This window comes from Euprymna scolopes, chromosome 41, assembly GCF_053919585.1.
Source record: "Euprymna scolopes isolate OS-2025 chromosome 41, ASM5391958v1, whole genome shotgun sequence".
Taxonomy (NCBI): domain Eukaryota; kingdom Metazoa; phylum Mollusca; class Cephalopoda; order Sepiida; family Sepiolidae; genus Euprymna; species Euprymna scolopes.
This window is the reverse complement of record NC_136522.1, coordinates 44,836,130-44,842,015: the sequence shown is the minus strand read 5'-3', so window position 1 is coordinate 44,842,015 and position 5,886 is coordinate 44,836,130. Positions and strand designations below refer to the sequence as shown.

Below are 5,886 nucleotides of genomic sequence, written 5' to 3'. Positions count from 1 at the left end.
TTTAAGGTGAGAATGAGTTTACGACAGTTCTGGACAGTCTTGAGTTTATGACCATTGGGAACAGTTTCTAATTTGGGACAGCATACGGTAGGTTGTGACTTGGAGCCTATCAAGATGAGCTGATGTCAACCAACGACAAAGATTCATCGACAGACGACTAAGATGTGGACGCTAGCAGTTAGCGAGTCGATGGTGCCACACACGCACCCAGCGCCACACTGATAATTATGGAATGTTTTGGAGTCTGTGTTTTTTTCTCTTGCTTTGTTTATTTTGAGTTTTTTTTATATTTCTGAACCCGTGCTCGCTTCTTCAGCAAACACCAGTGTATGAGAGACAACGACATGGCCAGAACGAGATAAAAACATGAACAGAAACTAAAAAAAAATATCACAACACAATGTTGGGTTTGGCGATTGTTGTCGATCGGGAGAGCACATAGTTGCATACTTATGCAGTCAATTTAATTCACTTAAGCGAAATACTCGTCTAAATGAATAAATGCGAACGTTGAGCCTGTTTCTCTTACTAATGGTAAAATCAAAAGGTCATATTTCAAAAGTTCCAAACTGGCGTCGACTTCGAAACCTAGTAGATGATGCCCTTTTCTTCTCTCTGCAACCTTTTCCCCACAGAATACACGTTGCTAGCCTATCTTTGCTCTATCGTCATTTTCATGGCAACTTCTCGTCTGAACTTCAATCTATGATACCCCTTTGCCAAACCTTCGCAAAAGCACCTGTCTAGTTACAACCACTATCAACAATTTCTCCCAATTTCTATATGTGCCTAAATCTAAACGTGGATTCCACGAACAAAGCTTCTTTCCTAGAACTACTCGCCTGTGGAACTCTGTTCTGCTAACTTGCTTTGCACGGTTGTCTTCAAGTTCAATGTAAACAAGTTATTGCTATGCCGTCTCCTTAAATAATCAAAATATACCAATTTCCCACAACTAACGATCTCCCTTTTGTTGTCCCAATAGCTACTGTACACTAATTAACCCTCATCCTTGAGTATCCTTCGGACCTTGATAAGTGGTGACTTCTTGCAAAAAAAGTTAATTCTACTTTACTTTATTTACCTTCTAGGAAGTTAGATAGTAGATCAAGTATAGGTTTGAAAATTATGATTAGCGAATACAAAAATTCAAGAATAGCAAAAATGCAGATTTAGCCTGTAAAAATGATTGAGTATCCCCGTTGGCATTCCCTGATAGGGGCGCCCCAGGAAAGTAGCAATATACTAACCTTTTCTCACAGAGATGGCAAAACTTGGGAAGGTTGACCTCTTGAGACTGAACAGAAGCATACATCAGCTCATAGAATATACCACAACGACCCTCTGTCGGAGTAGTCGTCGAGGACGTGTCCCTGACTGGCAAATGTTATTTATATTTTACACAATAGACCAGTACACTAATTTATGTATATGCTATATCAGTCGCAAGCTTAAATAAATTGCATAATGGTTTTAAAGAGAATATCTTTTTTTATTAATTAGCTATTATTTGTTATTTTTTTTGATTTAACGCAATGTTGTTTTAATTTCCTGGACACATCGTTATCATTTGTGTTCAAATGTTCCTTTCTTTAGACGAATTGACTTTTCATAAGTTACGATCTATTTCTAAATTGCAAGTGCAATGACAAATTGATATTGTCTTTTTTATTTCTTTTCGGCTACATTTAAAAGATGAATAAATTTATATAGACATTAGCAAATTGTGAACAATTATTATATGAATAAATGAGGAATGTTTTGTTTCCTGTTTACAACAAAGTTATCAAAAAATAGGTATTAAGATAATAGATAAACTTCCATGTGCATCCTAAAATACGGAAGCCAAAACCTTGGCTACTGATGTTTGTGTCTTTGGTCAATTTGAACAGCAACAACGCCCCCATTTGATTCTGGTGATGGATCTATGTTCCAAATAAAATTTTCATAACTTTTTTTTCACATGTACAAATATTTTTTCCTTTGAGAAATTAACTTTAGTCTTTAATCTTTCAAATACAATCAAAAAGTAGTCGGAAAGCTAAAAAAAAAATTATGATAAATCGGCTTTCAAAACTTGGTCCACCTATTCTTTATTCGGCCATTTTTGCCCGTACCTAATTATTATTACAAATATAAAATCTGCTTAAATTAAAATAACATGCTTAAGGGTATTTTATGACTAGGCAACACCCAATTGCATGCTAATATATATATATATATATATATATATATATATATATATATATATATAGTAATTTATAAAATATATATGGCGATTAAGCTACACTGAATATTCTGCGTTTCATCCACTGTATAAATTACTAACTAGCTCTACCTACGTATTGAGCACTTTTGAAGTAAATACTTAAAGTTTACGCATAAATCTATACTTTCGTATATTAAATTTGTGTGAGTAAATGAAGTAGTTATATATATATATATATATATATATATATATATATATGTGTGTGTGTGTGTGTGTGTGCATGCGTGTATGCGTGTATCTGTGTGTAGTAGAAGTAGTCATCGTAGTAGTAGTAGTAGTAATTTATGCAACATTTGTTTCAATAAAACTGCACAAACGCATCAGGCTAAAATGCATGGAATTCATGATACGGAGTCTTATATATACACTTAGTATTTAGTCTAGCTAACTAATCAATCTGTCTCGTTATTTTCTCTCTTCTGTGAGCTAATGGTTGGACGTTTCTAAAATAAAATAAAATAGGTTCGGCTAACTTGTCCGCTTATAAAGACAGAAAATAACCATTAATAATATTCTTCCCCTGGAGTTACTGGGTTGGCCACATTGATATAAATTCAGACTAAAAAGGCTAAATGGTGATTTGGGTCTGAAGTTCGAATAGTGCAACCAGCAATCGTCCACACTCATGATCTCGAAAAAGAATAAAATATGTGCATGGGGATAATAATTTAACATCAGCCACATACAGACTGTTTCGCTGTATCACAATTCTTCAGTGCGAGTAGACTAGCTACCTCAAGCCAGAATTGAAACCAGATCGCATAACCGTTATTGCTTAAAATTTTTTATTTTTTACTTTGTGAAAATAATAATTTTTTACTTTGTGAAAAGTAATAATTTGTCTTATAATAACTTATCCTGCACTTTTTTCAGTTTATAACAATGACAATATCTTTATGTTCACATTTTTCAAGATAATCCATTATCTTAAGCATTGCAATTAAGATAATTGATAATGTGTCAAAAATTTTTGACAAATTTAGTTTTGCAAGAATTGTTAACATAAAAATTTAATTCATCATTGTTCAACGGAAATTTATGAATTTACTCACTCTTAATAATTTACGTGACTATAATATGATCAAAGAAATTAAAACATTGCAAATCTTAACTTTTGATTTTTAAAAAATTTCTATAACAATTATAATCATACATATACATTCTATGGTAATTTATATCCCCTACCCCAAAGAAAGAAATTGAACATTTTTAGGCGATTACCTGCAAATACCCTTAAATTTTGGCCATAAAATAAAAACACAAAAATAAAACAAAAACAATTATTTTAGAATTTATGTTTAGAAATCAGTTTTGCGCATAAACTTAGCGCAAAACTATCACCGGATATGAGTTTTTAGCCGGATAGCGTTCTTAAAAAAAGTGGATCTTGAATTTATTTTTGGCAGCCTCGCAATTCTTACTTTCTTTTATTTTGTCAAATAGTTATCATGTTACAAGAACGATGTTTCTGACCAAGGAGAGCGTGGGACGGATCACTGTTTTCTGGTCTGGAATCTAATACTTACTGTTCGCTATTTTTGGCCTTGAGGTAGTAATTGTTTTTTAGAAGAAGGGCTTCTTCAGTTTTTGACAGACTTTGGATATCCACGAAAGGGTGCCTGCGCGTGGAATTTTTGTGGCAGGAGTTGCGCAATTTCCAAAAACACCTCTCCTGAGTCAACATTGTTAAATACTAGTGGCAAGTGAAATGTCTGTACATGACGACTGGAAACAAATGCCGAGATAAGCGGAGAGCACATACAGCGCCTAGAATTCCCAAATGGTCATCCATCTGGTACTAACCAGGTTCAACGTTGCTTACTTTCGGTGATCTGATGAGAACCAGTGTGTCAACGCGATTATGCCGTATATTTGTTTTTTAGCCCTTACATCAAGTGACTTTCTGTCTTGTCTGGAGCAATTTTCCTAAAAAATAACTGTAAATTTGTTTTTCTAGGAGATAAATTGTGTGTGTGTGTGTGTGTGTGCGCGCGCGCACGAGCGTGTGTATGTGTGTTATTCTTGAATAAAAACATTATGTGAACTTTGAAATTCCAACTGACATCATCGTTGTAAAAAAAAAAAATACTGATACGAGAACTGTAGTAACGGAAGGAATACGCTTAAAAAACATCCTGGTTCAATGAACTCGAAATCTCTAAAAGGAATATGGGACGCATGCGCATAATTAATCTAAATGACAGATTTTTTTTTTCATTTATTATTTACATATTACCAGCACAATTCTATTTAAATCTAAACAATCTCTAACAAATTAATGTTTGGTGTTTTTTAATACTACCATTCTTCTTTATATGCATTTGTTTCATTGATATTAATATCAATACTAACATCGATATTAATATCAATACTAACATCGATATTAACAGTGATTTAATATATAAAGAATAAAATACGAAAACGTTTCCTGCACTCTTATTTAAAAGAGAAATAAATTTGTATAAAAAGGTTTAAAAAGTACGTCGAGAGAGGATGGGGAGTTTACTGACCTTTCTCTCTCACTCATCTTACTACCGTTGTCTCTCACTCTCTCTTTTCCCCTCTCTCCCTTATACCCTTCCCCTTCTCTTTTTGGCGACTCTAAACTTTCGTTTTTATTGTTTTTAAAAGAAGTCCTTATACACGTACCATCGGTCAAGCGAATTGATTTCTTTTTTCATATATTTACGGTTTTATTTAACAAATAACGAAATTTGTATAAAAAAGGTTCAACGGAGTTCATAGACAGGGGGAAGGCGCTGACTGTTCTCTCTCTGTGTCTATCTCTCTCTCTCTCTCTCTCTTTCACTTCCTCTACTTTCTCCTCTCTACCACTCTCTCTTCCCCTCTCTCTAGTAACGCCTAAATTTATTTTTTCATCGTTTTTAAAAGAGCCCCACTTTTTTTTTTTTTACACGGAGGTCACCACTTATCAAGGCCCAGAAGCCACTCAGCGATAAGGGTTATTGCAAGTACATTCAACACACTCCAACACACACCGCCATTCATAGAAATGATTTCTTTTCATTTCTTTACGGTCTTATTTAGAAGCTAAATAAAATTGTATAAAAATAACCAAAATGTCACATCTGAATAAATGTGACATTTTTTATTTCATGTTTATTAGAAACTTATAGATGGGATGTTCATTATTTTTACGTCTGGTTTCAAATAATGAACTTTGCGAAGTGATAGTGATCTGGCAAAACCACCTATTTTCTAATAAATGACAAATGGCTATTGCTAAGTAATGACATGACTTCTAAGATATAATCTGACGTACTTTATGATAAAAAAAATTGATATATTCCTCTCAAACATACCACTAACACTAAGTCTGGGTAGCAATAGACAAGCATCGTCAATCAATTATACAAGTCCTCATTATCTCTCCTCCGTCATAGACACCGTCTAAAAACAAACTCTGACACTAAACCTACCACTGATCCTAAGTAAGTAATAAATAAACCCCTTTCCCGCCAAATTATTGCACGCCTTCCTTAACCCTAAAGTTTTGGTGGTAATAGAAACCCGCCATAAAAATTAAATAACAAAAACTTTACTAGACCTGAAATTGTTTATATGTCGTTAAAGTACTTCCTGGTCAGAAAATAGGT

The 5,886-nt window shown here is 33.7% G+C and overlaps 1 pseudogene; it reads right to left on the bottom strand.

Annotated features, from left to right (window-relative positions):
• Positions 1 to 4,024: 4,024 nt before the first annotated feature.
• LOC145266856 (5S ribosomal RNA) lies at positions 4,025 to 4,141 on the bottom strand (annotated as a pseudogene).
• Positions 4,142 to 5,886: the final 1,745 nt, after the last annotated feature.